This window comes from Coffea arabica, chromosome 5e (assembly GCF_036785885.1).
Source record: "Coffea arabica cultivar ET-39 chromosome 5e, Coffea Arabica ET-39 HiFi, whole genome shotgun sequence".
Taxonomy (NCBI): Eukaryota; Viridiplantae; Streptophyta; class Magnoliopsida; order Gentianales; family Rubiaceae; genus Coffea; species Coffea arabica.
Window position 1 is genome coordinate 868252 of NC_092318.1, and position 19633 is coordinate 887884.

The window sequence follows — 19633 nt, forward strand, 5'->3', positions numbered from 1 at the left end:
GATATGAAACCTACTGAACTTATGCAAAATAACAAATGACAGCTCCTTAGGTTATGGTATCCCTAATTACTCGTACAAGTGCTATATTTGAACCATTTAATACTACTATCTAGGGTAGTTATGGTGTAATTTCCTTATGCATATGAAACCTACTTTCGTAGTGAATCAATTATATTCATAACTAATCCATACCTATTCTCATGGTTATGAAATTAGTTACAAGTTCATTTCTTCAGTGAAATTACATGAAATTAATCACCAAAATCACATAGATGCACCTCTACTCTCGTAAGTGTACTTTCTATGTTTAGCACTTCTTGAACCAGTGTTAAATTTCAATTTTTATTGCAGAAACAACACCTTAGATAATCACAATCAATTGTACCAGATTAATCATGATATTAAGAGCTAAAATACTAAATAATTTGCTCAAATCATAGCAATCAAATAGCCAAATAATAAACACTAACAATCATAGTAAGTTCAACCAAACCCAAGGTATAAACTTTAAAGATACATAATGAACACAAAATCCAGAACTTGCATATTAACTATACTTAAGAATCTGATACAAAAGATAAAGAGTTGGAGAAGAGATAATCCATGTCACTTGAGCTTCAACTCCTCCATCTTCATCTATATCTTCATCCTAATCTAGCCAATATACAAGAATGGATGAACTATACTTACTCTATACTAAACTAACCTACACTCAGAAAATGCAAGAGCTACATTTCTGTACTCCAAGCTTTCCTCCCGTATGTTTCTCTATTCTCCTTCAATCTTGCAAGTTTTTGGCTATTTCAAGACAAAGGAAGTCAAGAAAATGAGGCCTACACCTCCCTTTTACAACTAGTAATGTTTCTCACATGTCTAGCATTACATGTGACTTAGTGGAGGTGAAATTGAGTTTTTCGTGTAAAGAGCAGCCTTTTCTGACCACAATCTGGCTACAAATCCGGCCAAGTTCCTGCCGGATTGCTACAGTGACATTTTGGTGCACTTTTGTTCAATTTCCAACTCTGCTCCGATTTTGCGTCAACTTAAATTGAACTTTTCTTGATGATAAAAGCTGATTTAGCTCTGGACCAAAACATGAAACTTGTAGCCCTTTGAGTTAGCTTTCCAATGCATTAAGAATCACCTCATTTGGATCTGTGTAGGCAGAGAAATAACTGAAATACCCTTGACTGCTCATTGTCCTATTTCAGTTTCGATCAATAGAAATTAGCTACTGTAATTCGGCCTTTTGACCTGGAACACCTTCGAACTGGATTTTGATGTCTTCACCAAAGTTGTAGATCTATCTCTTATTTTCAAATTGGTTAAAGAATCATCTTAATCCAATTATTGTAACTCAAGTTATAGCCAAAATACGAACATATGTCAAAACTGTCAAAATACACAAAATTCAAGTAAAAAGTGATAAAAACCTTATTTAACCACTTAAAAGCATTTTTCACCAATTATAGCCAAAATGATTCATTTTTTCCAATAATATAACCAAAGTGACTAAAAATAATATAAAATGTCATTCAATTATTACGTAAATTAGTTACTTATCAAACTCCTCCACACTTAAATTATTGTTTGTCCTCAAGCAATCCACACATAATCAATTACAATGATTCAAGAGGTGAAACAATATATGCACTTTTGTCAAATTTAATTCCTCATGACTTGGAAAACAATCATTATAAAATTATTCAATTTACACTAAATACTCATAATATCAGGTAAAGGAAAGACAATTATACCTTAATTTTAACAAGTTAAATTTAATCTCTCACCCTAACCTAATTTCACAAATAAGCAAATCACATAGTCGTTTTATAACTTTTCTCCTCCTATAATCATCTTTTTTTCAAAATTTTACAACTAAGAGGGATTTATTCATACTAATTTTACTTAAATAGTGAGAATGCCTTTTTACGCGAAAATTGACACTTTTAGGTGAAGATCCCCGATTACTCAATATTTCACCTATTCAAGTTGCTATGCATACTCTTAATTCAAGTACCTTTTTACGCGAATGTCGACATTCGTAGATGCCAACCCCCGGTTACTCAGTTCGAGAATCATTGGAGTAGAACAATTTTTATTTACTTTCTTTTCTCCTTTTTTTTCCTTTTTTTATGAGAAAATAAATAGATTTTTCCCTCATAGAAAATTATATAAAAATAATCAAAGGAGGAGTATAACCTTTATTGACTATATCAATCACTTAGTTTGCAATATTAAGTAAAGAGAAGAAATCTCATTAAACATATAAAATCATAGGCATAATTTTTCTCACTTTACCGAATATACTTTCTAAAATGTAAAAATCCTAATTCCATAATAACCATTTCCAAGTTAAATGAGAACTAAACTTTCCAAAATACACATAAAGTTTCAACAATTGGAAGAATTAAACACTTAAGGTTGGAATACTTTGGCCCTTTTTGAATAAAAATGCAAAAATTTGAAGAATTTTTGAGCCACAGTGAAATATTAGAAAAGATTTGAGAAAAATTTTAAAGGAGTTTTCCCTTATAAATGGACAAAACTCTCTGCGAACAAACCCAAATTCAAGCAATTTATCCACATGGCAAATAATTCAAACACAATTCCAACATTTCTAAGCATTTATATTCACAAAATATCATCACAAGGCAAGTAAATGCAAGTCCAGTATTTTCATCCCCCACACTTAAACTTCACATTGTCCTCAATGTGAGAAAAGGAAAATAAATAAAGAGTAAAATACTGCTCAATTGAACTTGCGCAATCCGAATCCATGTCCAAGTGATGAATTTTCAACCTTATTTGGGAAAGAATGGAGAGTTCAATTATTGCACCCTGAAAAAAAAATTCAAAACAAAACAACTCCTTGAGAATAAAAGGTTGCAATCAACAAGAAGAAAACATGCAATTCAAGGAAGAAGGAAAGATGATCAAGCATGTGGAACCATACAATGTTCAAGGGATAAAAACATGAAATGAGCTAATCTTTACTAATCAAATATATGCATTAGTATCCAAAGCAAAGGGATGCTAATTTCACAAAATAAGCCCACCATGTTGAGCAAGGTAAGTTCCATTTATACATTTTGCCATCAATGATCAAGTCCCCTCAAGTATAAAAGTAATCTCAAAATGGAGGCAAACACACCAAAACAAAATATAAATGACCTTCGTGAGAATTCGTGAAATACTAAAAACCATTGAACCACAAAGATTATAAGTGCATTTATGAATTTTACCAATTAAGGCCATCTTCAATTCACCTCTTCTTTTAGAATTACCTAAGAATTCAAGAAATCATTCAACCAAGCATCTTTTCATTCGTTAGGTAATCTAAATTACTCACATGAATATCAAAAACTCCCATTAAACTAATTAAAATGCTACATTGGCCACTTAATGTGCAACTTTGTCACCAAACCAAATTAAGCATAAAACTAGCAAGAATTCACCAAATAAATACAATAAATGCAAACCACAAGATTTATTTATTACTAACAATCACCAATAGCATCAATAAGCTCAAATAAATACACTTAACTTCACATATTAAAAATTGCCTAAAAATAGAAAATATTGAATCATGGCAAAATTCAAATAACAAAGTTAGGTGAAGATTTGTTACCTCAAGGTGGTTTGGTGATGCTTAGAGATGAATATGATGTGACAACCACCAAGAAACTTACCCCCATTCGGCCTCAATTGAGTGATTCAAGAAGGTACAACCCTAACTAATGGTAAGCTTGAAACCACTTTAGAGTTATTTTTGAAAGAATACGAACTATAAAATTCACTCTAGAGGATAGGAGAAAATGATTTGGCGAAGGTTATTTGAAGATTAAATGGTAAAAAATGATGTTTTAGTGAGTGGTGTGTGTTTGAGGTGTTAGTGTGTGAGTGGGGTTGAAGAAGAAGGGAGGAAAATTGTGAGGAATCGGTTCACAAATTTCTCTTATGTTGGTTACTGTTCATATCCGGCCAGAAATTGGAGGGATTCATGGAGGGATTGCTGGAGGGATTCGTGGCAGATTTTTTTTTTTTTTTTGCCTATTCGGCCAGTTTCTAGACGGATTTTCGGCCGGATTTGCTACAATGGTTTTTTTTTTTTTTTTACAATCCGGCCAATTTTTGGCCGGATTTTCGGCTGGATTCAAGGCAGTAGCGCCAAAAAAATTTTTCTTTCTCCCCTGACTATCCGGCCTTTAATCCGGCCAATATTTGGTCGAATTTAGGGCCGAATTTGCTGCAAAAAAATCTGTTTTCTGTAGTTTTTCCTCCAAATTTGCTTGGCCAACCTTCCGCATTCCACTGGTATCCACTTGCTTTCATGTTCTTTGAATAAAATCCAAGTTTAACATGATCATGTATGAACACAACTTTAACATGAAACACTTTAAATGCATGAAATGCAGCAATTGAACATGAAAACTCCTTTTTTGCCTCAATATAGACACTTTTGCAATTGAGATCATTTGCATGAACCCTTGCCATTACCACCTACAAAATACACAAAAACACTGGTTAAACAACTAAAAGTTACTAAAAACAAGAAATCGTTGGGTTGTCTCCCAACTAGCGCTTCTTTATAGTCATTAGCTTGACTATATTATCTCATTTTTCAAGGAGGCTTAGTTAACGAATAATCCACCATTTTTGAACGTGGTGGATCATTAAAAAGTGACCCGATCACATGAGTCACGTGTTCTAATGATATAAGAAGTGGAAGTAGTTTACCTAATTCAAGTGAATCATAGATATTACCTTGTACATACACCACTTGAGTACTCACCAAAGGAACATCTACATAGCTTTCTTGGGTTATAATACCTATAGAGCCTATACAATTAACACGTTCCTTAAGAGGGGTGAAAAATGAGTCGTTAAGGCTCGCCTCTTGCAGTTCAATGTTAGCTCCAAAGGTACTATCCTGTGAAATGGACATTTCCTCATTGAAACACAATTTAGATTCATCATTTTGATCAAAATTTAATCCATTGTCACATACAACATTCTCACTATTCATAATAGGGCCATTTTGCATATCATTAGAGGAAATAACTTCACACCATGCATATAATTGGTCTTGTATTTTACCAAAGTGAGAAGTTAATTCATCTAACATTTCATCAACCCTATCAAAACGATTGGAGGTTGCATTTGCTAGCTTTTCTATGGCTAAATCAAATTGATTAGAAGAATTTTCTACAGTTAGCTCCCAAGATGCATTAGAATCATTAGCTAATGGTTCACTTTCTAATTCCCAAGGTAGAGGTGCATTAGCTAACTTCTTTATTGCCAACTCCTAAGATGGTTTTGATTCATATTGGACACTTACAGGTTGGTAATCATAAAAATTTGGAGAATCGCTATATCCACATTGATTATCCCAACCATACGTAGAAGAATTTCTCTAATTAGCACTGTATTGATCAAAACAAGGATTGTAATGCTCTAATTCATCATAATAATCCATATTTTGTACTTGTCTACATGTATTAGTAGTATGATAACCTCCACACAAGTCACAAACCACATGATAAGAATTAAAATCATTAACATTCATCCCTTGCTCAATTTCATGCATAATTGTGTCCATTTGAACTTGTAACATCATAACATCAAATTTAGCCTTTAAGCACCTTAAACCATCTTCAAAAGACATACATTCAGTAAATTCTTGGTTACCTCTGTTGAGGGAGTTTTGCACTTGGTAACCATCCATTGCCAATCTTCCACTTTTCAAGCATTATCCTCCAAATTGACCTACCCTTCTCATCACCTAAAATTGCTTTTAAACAACCTCAAAAGTAAAATTAGTAAGAAAAATAGGTAATAAAACACATACACACATAAAACACAAAAATAACAGAAAATAATATTCACACTATAACTAATGAAATGTCTAAACTAATAAACTTGTTCTACACACTGATATTGCCAAATCTTCCCCAGCAACGGCGCCAAAAACTTGACGGGCTTTTAATATACGTACAAGTTAAAAAATCTGATTTATACCCGTTTCACTGCAAGTATACAGGTCAACTAGTAGTTTAGAGCATATATCGGGTCGATCCCTCGAGGAAGATTGAACAATTACTGGTACTACTAAAACTTCTCTATTATTTAAACTATCAATGAATTATAAGAAATGAAACCTACTGAACTTATGCAAAATAACAAATGAAATCTCCTTAGGTTATGGTATCCCTAACTACTCATGCAAGTGCTATATTTGGACTATTGAATACTACTATCTAGTTTAGTTATGGTGTAATTTCCTTATGCATATGAAACCTACTTTCGTAGTGAATCAATTATACTCATAACTAATCCATACCTATTCTCATGGTTATGAAATTAGTTACAAATTCATTTTTTCAGTGAAATTAATCACCAAAACCGTATAGGTGCACCTCTACTCTCGTGAGTGTATTTCTTATGTTTAGCACTTCTTGAACCAGTGTTAAATCTCAATTTTTATTACAGAAACAACACCTTAGATAATTACAATCAATGGTACTAGATTAATCATGATTTTAAGAGCTAAAGTGCTAAATAACTTGCTCAAATCATAGCAATTAAATAGCCAAATAATAAACACTAACAATCATAGTAAGTTCAACCAAATCCAAGATATAAACTTTAAAGATACATATTGAACACAAAATCCAGAACTTGCATATTAACTATACTTAAGAATCTGATACAAAAGATAAAGAGTTGGAGAAGAGATAACCCATGTCACTTGAACTTCAATTCCTTCATCTTCATCTACATCTTCATCCTAATCTAGCCAATATACAAGAATGGATGAACTATACTTACTCTATACTAAACTAATCTACACTCAGAAAATGCAAGAGCTACATTTCTGCACTCCAAGCTTTCCTCCCGTATGTTCCTCTCTTCTCCTTCAATCTTGCAAATTTTTTGCTATTTCAAGACAAAGGAAGTCAAGAAAATTAGGCCTACACCTCCCTTTTACAGCTGGTAATGTTTCTCACATGTCTAGCATTACATGTGATTTAATGGAGGTGAAATTGAGTTTTCCACTTAAAGAGCAGCCTTCTCTGACCACAATCCGGCCAAGTTCCTGCCGGATTGCTACAGTGATATTTTGGTGCACTTTTGTTCAATTTCCGACTCTGCGCCGATTTTGTGTCAACTTAAACTGAACTTTTCTTGATGATAAAAGCTGATTTAGCTCTTGACCAAAACATGAAACTTGTAGCCCTTTGAGTTAGCTTTCCAATGCATCAAGAATCACCTCATTTGGATATGTGTAGGCATAGAAATTACCAAAATACCCTTGACTACTCATTGCCCTGTTTTAGCTTCGACCAATAGAAATTAGCTACCGTAATTCGGCTTTTTGACCTGGAACACCTTCGAACTGGATTTCGATGTCTTCACCAAAGTTGTAAATCTATCTCTTATCTTCAAATTGGTTCAAGAATCATCTTAATCCGATCGCTGTAGCTCAGTTATAGCCAAAATACGAAAATATGTCAAAACTGTTAAAATACACAAAATCCAAGTAAAAAGTGATAAAAACCTCATTTAACCACTTAAAAGTATTTTTCACCAATTATAGCCAAAATGATTCATTTTCTTCCAATAATATAATCAAAGTGACTAAAAATAATATAAAATATCATACAATTATTATGTAAATTAGTCACTTATCACTAGGTGTTTGTTGTTTGAGAAAAAATTGCCAAAGAAATTTTTGGTTGAATCTATCAGCACTGTAGTGTATCTTTTCAATAGGTTGTCTATAAAATTATGGAATGGCGAGACCTCATTTGAAGCTTGGTTTGGATACAAACCTTTGGTACGAAATTTGAAGGTGTTCGACTGCATTTGCTACACACATGTTCCTGATGTAAAAATAGGCAAACTTGACGAAAAGGCAAACTTAGCTATTGCAGCATGTACCAAAGTTAATAAAGTTTATCAACCTTTGACTGCAAAAATGATAGTCATTAGAGACATCCATTTTGATGAATATACAGCATGGGATTGGAACAATTTCAAAATTGAATATTCCAAGAGATCAGAATCTAAAGAATCTTAGAAGGAGAGAATTGATCAGTCAATAGATCATATTCCAGTTAGAGGTACCAGATTACTCTCTGATATCTATAACAAATATAATTTGTAGTTCTTGAACCAGTAGATCATAAAAAAACTATCAAAGACTTGAAGTGGGTCGAGGCAATGAAAGTAGTTGAGAATGATTGAAAAGAACCAGACTTGGATTCTTGTGGACAGACCAATTCATAAGAAACCCATTAGTGTGAAGTGGATTTTTAGAACCAAATTAAATGCTGATAGTTCTATCAACAAGCACAAGGCGAGGTTGGTCGTCAAGGGATATGCTCAACAATTTGGAGTGGACATCTTAGATACATTTGCACCAGTAGTAAGACTTAACACCATCTGATTGATCCTAGCACTTACAGCTCAAAAAGGATGGAGAGTTTATCAACTTGACGTCAAGTCAGCATTTCTGAATGGCTACTTAGAGGAGGAGATTTTTTTAGAGCATCCTCAAGGATTTGTAGTGAAAGGTTAAGAAAACAAAGCGTACCTACCTCACAAGGTACTATATGGCCTAAAACAAGTACCAAGAGTTTAGTACAGCAGGATTGATGATCATCTTCTAAAGATTGGATATAAGAAGAGTTTGAGTAAATCAACGCTTTATGTAAATTTATTAATAATGATATAATTGTTGTTTTACTATACGTTGATGATTTGTTTGTTACAGGAAGTAAGCTAATCTTGGTAAATCAGTTTAAGGAGTAGATGAAGCAAATCTTTGAAATGATTGACTTGGGAGAGATGCCTTATTTTCTTGGCATGGAGGTTGTTCAATTTCAACAAGAAATTTTCATAAGTCAACACAAGTATGCAAGAAATATGTTGAAAAAGTTCAACATGGAGATTTGCAAATCAATTAGCACTCCATTGATAGAGAATGAGAAACTCAGCAAACATGATGGAGCAGTTAAAGTTGATGAAGACTTATATAGAAGTCTTATAGGTTATTTAATGTACCTTACAACAACAAGACCTAATATTATGTATGCTATGAGTTTACTGTCTAGATTTATGCATTGTGCAAGAGAGTTGCATTTCAAAACTATAAAAAGAGTACTTAAGTATGTCAAGGACACTGCTGACTTTGGAGTTTGCTTTACAAAATCAGGAAAATTGGATTTACATAGCTATTTAGATAGTGCCCGGACTGGTTCATATGATGATATGAGGAGCAATTCTAGATACTTGTTCAACTTCGGTTCATGGATGTTTTTCATGAAATTCAAAGAAACAAGATATGGTAGCTCAATCTATCGCTAAGGCAAAATATGTTGCTGCTACTGCCGCTGCCTTATGGCTTAGAAAATTATTAGCTGATCAAAATCATGTTCAACAAGAAGCTATCCAAATTTTTGTTGATAATGAAGTTGCTATAGCTATCTCCAACAATCCAGTGTTTCATGGGAAGACTAAACACCTCAAAATCAAATATTATTTTCTTCGAGAAGTTCAAAAGAAAGAAAAAATTGTTCTAGTTCATTGGAAGACTGATGATTAGATTGCAGATATTTTTACAAAGGCCTTGTCTAAAATAAGGTTTGAACGCTTAAGAAGATAGTTGGGGATCTGCAGTAAAAGTGGTAAGAAGGAGTGTTGAAATATGCCAAATTTTCCTATAGATTTTTCCAAATTGAATTTAATACCAAAATAATTTAGTTAGCAGAAGAATAAGTCTTATTGTTAGGATATTTGTTAACCAAAAAATCATATTGATTTGTTAATAAATATTTTAGCTGAAATTTGCTAAGTAGAAAATCATGTTATCAAGTAGTTTTTGTTGAGATTTTTTAGAGAATTGTTAGTTGAAATTGTTTTAGTTTGTTTCTTTGTAAACAGTATAAATAAGGTATTGATGAATGAAGAAGCTAAACTCAATTTCTAGCCCTCAATATAGTCTTGATATCCTTGTTTATGCTCCAATTTTCCAATAGTAGAGGTGGTCAGTACCGAAAACTCATCCGACTATGATGAGCAAACAAAGTTAATCAAATTGATCCATGGAGGAGGAGCCACCTTTGGATGTATGAATCGAATCGGTTGTATCCCATGCGACTGTGCTTTTTCTTGCATTTTATCGATGCATCTGGTACTGACGGATATTTGTATTTCACGAGAACTTTGGGTCAATATGTTGGACAAGAAGCAAGGCATATCCCCCATGTAATGTGGGCATGGCCAGGATGTTGTATCTAGTAGATTGGAATAAAGCTATGGACAAACATGAGGTTAGAACTGGATCCAAGGAAATATTCTTGGCATGAATTCCCTCACATGATTCATCACATATATGTGCAAAGGGTACTTCATGGCTATGAAATGTTGCCAGTAGAATTTCATAAGAAGAGGAGGAGTAGGAGGATCGGGTCCTATCCAGCTAAATGGGGGGTTACAACTTCAGAGATGCCCCGGTGCTTTATTCAATATCTCAAGGATTTCATTGTCACCATGCATATCCTTTACTCAGGTTGGAGGGATACGAAGCCACTTGATGCTGAGGCCATTACCCCTAGCTAATATGGCTGGGGATTGCTTCATATACTATCTTGATGCTCAGAAACAGTGTTTGACCCTTCCTCAACTTCCGGAATATGCCTCAGATTCGGATTACTCAGACAATGATAAAGTAGAGAACAGTGACTATGAATTAGTGACGTTTGACAGTGAGGATGATGAGACTAATCACGCCAATGTGAAGGTTAGAAACTTCTAGTGGTGGTACTGAGGAGGAATTTCAGATTGCTTGAGAGTTCCTCCAGAAAGTTGCAAGAGTTGTAATATCTGAAGAAAGACAAGTAACATTTTGATTGAGGGCAACTGAAGACCAGTTATTTTTCCATTGAGGGCAGTTGAAAGTCTTTGTTGTTGATTGTAACTTCTGGATAGTTGGTTTTGTTTATCATTTGAGTTATCTTTTGACTTGGGCTTGTTTGATCCTTAATCTAATATTGGACTTATATGTAAATAATTGTGTTATAAACTGTCAAATAATGTTAAGTCCAATTAAAGTGATCAAATATGATTTGAATTTAATGTATCTAATAGGGTGTGAGTCTTTTATGTGTAGAGATTAAAGATATTTTCTATTTCTATGATAGGCTGAAATAGGAATCCAAAAGGTAACAGGAATGTTACCTATAAATAGGGTTATGGTCCCCAAGTCACACGTATTCTGATTGTCATATTTTCTAATATCACAAAATAGTTCTACCCTGATATCCTATCGTCAAAAAAGATACCAGAGAGAAACTAAAGAACCCTCTCAAAAATTGATAAATACGCGTTGACCTGGAAGGCCATCCCAAAATCTTCAAGGATTCAAGTGCCAGTTTGTCAACATGAATTCAGATACTCTTCCACATTTATATTACAATTATATTCAAATATCTGATATTGGGATTCTAAAAATTTCTTACAAGTAGTATCAGACATTCTCCAATATCAGAATTTGAATTGTTGAAGTTTCAAAGTGGTGCTTAATTTGGTCTTATTCATGAAAAGTAGTATTACTATTTCGTTCATTCAAATATGGCTGAATGGCATAAAATTAAGATGGAACCATATTTCATGCTTCTTGCTTGGATCCGAATGCTTCATGCTTCTTGCTTCTTGCTTGGACTTGAATAGCCATGTGTTGTCTTATTTTTTTTTAAGAAATTGTATGCTGCCTTTAGTTTGAAAGGTCAAACCTGCGTGTCAAAGTACTATTATTAATATGCAATCCATGCCTGGTTCTTTTGATTGTCCGGCTTGCGTACTTCTTGTTAGGACTTGCATGTCATAGTACTATTATTAATATGCAGTCCATGCTTGGTTAATGGGATAAGGAATTTGTGGGTTTTTTTTATATTTTTTTTTCAAGAATAATATGTCTATATTTATGTTAAACAAATTATGGTTTCTTTAATTTGAATGAACCCTAATAAAGATAAACAAGATATTTAAACCCTACAAAAGTTCATATTGTTTGGCCTATTAAATATATAGTTTTATAAAATATTTATGGATTTCAAGAAAATTTTGGGTTTGAATGATAAATTTGGGGCAAATTATGGATATGAACTTTTGGTCCAATAAGTCTTGATCCAATTAACTAGTTTGACCAGGTTTAACCATGTTTTGACTAGACTTGATCAAAGTTGACTTTGATCAAAATTTTTGTGTAATTTGTATAATTTTAAATTTAAATATTGGTATGATTATATATTTTTTGGAATAAATTAATTGAAATAATATGCTACCAAAGTGACCTCTATTGTGAAAATTAATTTATTTTAGAATATAACTAGTTGAGTACTTGTGATTTTGTGAATATTGATAAGCTCAAAAGAAGATCAATATTTAATAAAATTGCATGTTCATTTGTGGTAATAAACATGTGATAATTATTCAGATTTTTATATGTGAATTATAAATTAGCCCAAAGAAAAATTTATTTTTTAACATGTTATTATTATCAGTTTTTATTACTGCGTCAAGATATCACTTAAAAGTTAATATTTTTGTCCAAAAACAAAATATTAATGGAATATCGGTATCTTGAGATGAGGTTACCTTTATTTGAATTTATTATTATTATGGTCTATGTGAGCTTGTTTAATTATATTATGTATTCTGTTCAGTTGCAAATGATCTTACGAATATTACTATCAATATCAATAGTATTCCTGTGCTGAATGGCACAAATTTCAAGTTTTGAAAAGAAAATCTCTCAATAGTACTTGGAGTAATGGATTTCGACCTTGTGTTAAGGGATGATTCTCTCCCACCTCTTACAGATCAGAGTACCTCTGATGAAAAGAGAGATTAGAAAAGATAGGAGAGATCAAATCGCTTGTGTCTGATGATCATTAAAAAAAGTCGTTCTAGAAGCATTCAGAGGAACAATGTCAGAAACGATAGTAACCGCTAAAAAGTTCCATCAAAGCATTGAAAAAAAAATTGTCAAGAACAAAAATATTGAAATTAGTACGCTCTTGACACACCTAATTTCAATGAAATATAGTGATAAAAATAATATCACAGAGTATATCATGGAGATATCTCATCTTGTTTCAAAATTAAATGCACTTAAATTGGTACTCTCTGAAGAGTTACTAGTGCATTTGATTTTCATATCTCTTCCTACACAGTTTAGTTAGTTTAAGGTGAGTTACAACTATCAAAAATTAGTCTCTAAATAGCTCATCTCGCACTATGCAGAAGAAGTGAAAAGGTTGAAACAAAATCAGACAGAGTGTGCTCATCTAGTTTCAACCACTAATAATAAAAGCAAGGGACTTAAGAGAAAAAAGGATAAAGAAACTGCAGGTACAGCACCACAAAAGAAACAACAAAAGAAATTAGTTGATCAAGGAAAGAATAGTTATTTTTTCTGTGGATCTGAAGGGCATATAAAGATATATTGCACCAACTATCACGTTTGGCGTGCTAAAAAATGTATATTTCTTAATTTGGTTTGTTCTGAGACTAATTTAACTTTGATACCTAGACACACATGATGATTAGATTCTAATGTAACAATTCATATCAGTGTGTCTATGCAAGGTTGTCTGAATTGTCGAAAGTCTAATGATAATAAAAGATATATCTACGTGGGTAATGGTAAAACAGTTCAAATTGAGGCAATAGGGATTTTTAGATTATTGTTAAAGATCGTATTTTATTTGAATTTTAATGAAACATTTATTGTAACATATTTTTGACGGAATTTAATTTCTATTTCTACGTTAAACAAATTTGATTATTTTTGTTCATTTGAAAATGAAAAGTTTAAATTATTTCGTGATTCAAAATTAATTGGTTCTGGTTCTTTAATGCACTACGATAATTTATATTTAATTGATACAATTATTTTATTTAATGAATCTCTACATTTGAGTACTAGAGGAGTAAAAAGAAAATTAATCAATGAGAATTCAGCTGCATTATGGTAAAAGAGATTGTGACATATCTCCAAACGGAGAATAAAATAAATTGTATCAAATGAAATTCTTGACCCCTTGAATTTTACAAATTTTGATGATTGAGTTAACTGTATAAAGGGAAAACAAACCAATATAAGAAGATTTGAAACCAATAGGTTCTCAGACGTTTTAGAACTTATGCATACAGATATTTGTGGGTCATTTTCTACATCTATTTGGAATGGTCAACAATATTTTATAACATTCATATACGATTTTTCAAAATATGGTTACATTTATCTCATTTCTGCAAAATTACAGTCACTAGATGTGTTCAAAAATTATAAAGTTGAAATTGGGAACCAACTCAATTAAAGGATTAAATGCGTCAGATCTGACTGTGGTGGTCAGTACTATAATAGATATGACAGTTCAGGTGAACAACGTTCAGGACCATTTGCTAAATACCTTGAGTAATGTGGATGGAATGCGATATCATTCCACATTACATTATGCCGGTTTCACCCACTATGAATGGTGTAGTTGAAAGACGAAATAGAACGCTTAAAGACATAGTAAAGAGTATGATATATCATTCTACCTTACTAAAATCACTCTGGAAAGAAACACTTAAAACTGTAGCATATATCTTTAACAGAGTTTCAACTAAAACAACTATCAAAACCCCTTATGAGTTTTGAATAGGAAAAAATCCCAATTTAAAGTATTTACATATTTGAGGATGTCCAGTTGATGCAAGACCTTATAGGTCAAATGAAAAGAAACTGGATTTAAAAACGATTAGTTGGTATTTTATTGAATATTTTGACAGATCCAGAAGTTACAAGTTTTATGATCCCACGATTAAATCGATTTTCGAGACAGAAAATACCCGATTCTTTGAGGATGTCGAGTTTGGGGAAGAAAATATAGTAAGAAAACTTGTCTTTAAAGAGAAATATGTCAATATTTTCACAGGTGTCATTGATTTTGTTCAGGATCCCATTCCTGACCTTGATCATGACATAATGAATCAAGACAATGTCGAACAACAAACGGTTCTAAAAGAACAAACTCTTTCTCTCCAAAAACTAGTACCATTAAGAAGATCTACTAGAGAAAGGAGAAGTGCAATACCAGATGATTACATTATTTTTCTCCAAAAATATGAGAATGACACTGATTGATGAAAGATGATCCAATCAACTTCTGTCAAGCCATGAAAAACTCAAATTTTTAAAAGTAGATCGATATCATGAATGAGAAGATTAAATACATGAAAGACAATGTCCCATTACCAGAAGGGGTTATAAATGGATATTTAAAATCAAGAGAGATTCAAAAGACAATGTGAAAATATACAAAGCGCGTCTTGTCGCTAAGGAATTTACACAAAAAGAAGGTATCGACTATAAAGAAACATTCTCTTCGGTCTCTTCGAAAGACTCTTTTACAATTATCATGGCATTAGTAGCGCATTTCAATTTTGAGTTACACCAGATGGATGTAAAGACAATATTTCTCAATAGTGATATTGATGAGACGATTTATATAATGCAACTAGAAAACTTTGTATCGGAAGATTCAAAAAATATGATTTGTAAATTTAAAAAATTCATCTATGGATTCAAACAAGCGTTTCGACAATAGTATTTCAAATTTCATCAAGTGAACATCTCATTTGATTTTGAGATGAATTTTTAGATAATTGTATATATCATAAATTTTGTGGGAGCAAGTATATTTTTCTGATATTATATGTGGATAATATTTTGCTTGCCAGCAACGATATGGGCCTATTGCATGAAATCAAGAGATTTCTAATTAAAAATTTTGAGATGAAAGATTTTGGTGATGCATCTTTTGTATTAGGTATACAAATACATCGGGATCGTTCTTGGAATATTTTGAAACTATCACAAAAGGGTTATATCGAAAAGTTTCTTAAAAGATATGACATGTAAAATTGTAAATCAGATGACACCTCTGTGGTTAAAGAAAATAAATTTAGTCTTGAATAGTGTCCTAAGAATGCTTTTGAGGAAAAACAGATATAAAAGATTTCTTATATGTCAGTAGTAGGGAGTCTAATTTATGTTCAAGTATGTACGCATCTAAATATTGCATATATTACTAAAATGTTGGGTAGATATTTAAGTAATTCTAGATTAGATCATTGAAAAGCAACCAAATGAGTCTTACAGTATTTAAAGAAAATAAAAAATTACATGCTCACGTATTGGAGGTCAAATAAGCTCGAGATCATTGAGTATATTGATTCCGATTATGTTGGATACCAAGATACTATGAAGTCGACGTCAGACTATATTTATTTGTTAGTTGGGGGTGTCATATCTTGAAAGAGTGCTAAACAGTTTCTTATAACATCTTCTACTATGACTGTCGAATTTACAGTTTGTTATGAGGTATCCAATTATGAAATTTGGTTGCAAATTTGTCACAAAATTATGTGTATTGGATAGTATAGAAAGGCCATTCAAATTATTTTGTGATAATAAGTCAGCAGTCCTATATTCCAATAACAACAGGAACTCGACAAAATCTAAACATATAGATATCAAATTCCTGACTGTTAAAGAAAGAGTACAGAGTGGACAGTTATCGATAGAGCATATCAAAACACACTCCATGGTTGCGGATCCGCTTACTAAGGAATTGTATCCAAAATATTTCATGAGCATGCTGCTCGTATGGGTATCATGTTATTAAATGATGTACAGTTTTAATGAGAATTTGTTATTTTAAATGCTTTTATAATACTTTTCGATTATTAATGATTTAAGAATATTTTATACATAGATAAAATTTGGATTTATTTATACTCTGATTTTGGTATGATTTAATCTTATGAAAATTTAAGGTGGAGTAGTTGAAAATAGGCATGTTATGATCACATTACATGAAATTTTCATACTATACATCCACATCATGGTTTATGTCATTTAATTATATCAATATATATGACCATTGATAGGTCGAGTTACGAAATTGTAACAAAGGCTACTTTGATCCTATGTTGATATAATTGATGGACCGAATTGGCTATAAATACATTTTGATAATGACAGTAAAGTTGAGTTCATACGGTTAATTACAAAATATAATTATAAGGTTACACATATAATCCAAATGGGAGATTATTAGATCCTTAATCCAATGCTGGACTTATATGTGAATAATTATATATTGCAAACTGCTAAATAAGATTAAGTCCAATTAAAGTGATCAAATATGACTTAAATTTAATGTATCTAATAGGGTGTGGGCCTTTAATGTGTATGGATTTAAGGATATTTCCTATTTCTATGATGAGATGAAATAGAAATCCAAAAGGTAATAGGAATGTTACCTATAAATAGGGTTATGGTCCCCAAATCACACGTATTCTGATTGTCATATTTTCTAGTACTATAAAATAACTCTTCCCTGATATTCCATCGTCAGGAAAGATACCAAAGAGAAACTAAAGGACTCTCTCAAGGATTGGTAAATACGTGTTGATGTGGAAAATCATCCCAAAATTTTCAAGGATTCAAGTGCCAGTTTGTCAACATGAATTCAAGTACACTTCCGCATTTATATTATAATTATATTCAAATATCTGATATTGGAATTCTGAAAATTTCTTACAGAGCTGATCATGAATGTTATCATTTATTGATTTCATGATTGAGTTTCGCTGTCTACCCATTCTGCAGCGCAATTGTGATAAGGTGTTGAAGACTTTTACCTGTTTTCTTCTGCTTTGTGAATCGAAAGCTTATGTAGCAGCAGTATGAGCTCTTCATACCTGAACAGTTAGCCTTAAAAAGCCTAAGCCTAACTATAAGAATCTTGTCAACTGTCTTTCATTAGAGAACAAATTGGTTCTGTTAAATGGCTTCTATTACAAACACAAAGGGATCTGTTTTGTATATATATACACTTTGCACTGTGCAATGGAATATCTTAAAGGGTAAAATACAAGAAACCCCCTTGTGATTTCACGAAAAGACACCTTATCCTCCTATTGTTTAGAAACCTGCACATAAACACCATAAACTTCATAATTAAAGTGGAAATTGACCTTTAACCAGATGTGTAGGTCGAATATCAGGTAACAAGGCATGCTGAAAACTGGACCTGTGAACATCTCCTAGGATCCAATTGAGGATCATTAAAGACCCTCGCTTCCTGCAGAACAACACCCTTCTCGATCCCCATGAATGGAGAGTAATCCACTACAGATTAAAGAATCGAAATTACAACATCACATTTCATTGACTGCTAAACTCAGGCAAGGTTCAAACAAATTCCCAAGGCTAAAGCAGATTTGAGCCAAAATTAACCGATCTCATCGAAATTAATGTAGTGAAGAACTAACCCAGGGCTACAAATACAAATATTAAATAAATCCGCAGGACCAGTATTTCAACTTCTGCTAATTCCTTTTTTTTGTCTTTTTGCTTTTTAAGTGGGCACAGGTTTTGGATAAAGTGTTCGATCCGTGTGTCTTCTGGTTTTTAAAAATCTACAACTTCCAGAAAATGGTATATATGGAATTTCATTGACTAAATTTGCTTGCCATATATGGAAATTGAACTGGTTATGTATTTTAGCAATTTTTCACCTAAGGATCCATTCAATGACAGACATGGTAAAGCTAATGGTGTGAAGAAAAAGAACGAGTTGCGATTGGAGTAGACAAATACATATTGACAAGAAACGAGCTTTGTCAAGAAAATTGGTGCTGATAATCACTTGAATGCAGATGTCAAAAAGAAATGTTTGCCAAGCTTGAGAAGATTGAAAATAAGAGATTGCAGCTGTTACGGACTTCGAATCTGAGGAGAAGAAATTGCAGTGAGGCTTGTTAAAACAGAGACCCAATGCTTCAGGTCTGTAGGAACAACATTGATGAAAAAAGGAATAAGGTATCGCAAGATTTTCCATCCAAATTTTTTATTCTGAGTTTGAATACCCTTTAGAACACTCTGCAACATGAGACGACCTTTAGTAGTGAAGACATACCTTTCATTGCTCAGAAACGGGGGAGTTGAGTTCTGGAAGTTTCATTCAAGCGGAAAAGATATAGTAGAAAGCTGTATGGCAGAATCCGATTCAGAGCAAATTTGCTTTGGTGGTGTCGCATGCTGCTAATACTATTGCAAGACTGGAGAAAGGAGGAGTGTTGCGGATCTCTTCGCTTCTGCCTTCTCTCTCTTATGTATGCTTATATCGGGTGGGAGAGTGAAGTCGAATCGCAGATATCTCTTTGGTCGACGTCGTACAAATTAGTTTCCCTAGACAGTAACTTTTTTTTTCTTTTTTGTGAAGGAATTGGACAGCCTGCCAGGGTATTTGACCTGCTACCGGTAACTAAGCCGGTTCAGAAGGTAATTTCCACTTTAGTTATGAAGTTTAAGGTATTTATGTGCAGGTTTTTAAACGATAGGGGGTAAGGTGTCATTTTGCGAAACCACAAGGGGGTTCCTTGTATTTTACCCTATCTTAAATTATCTATTCGTATGATCGAAATTTAAGGTTATAAATCATGAGAGAAAAGCAAAAGAAAGAAATCCAGTTGGCGATTGCACAAAAATGATTTCATTTTGACA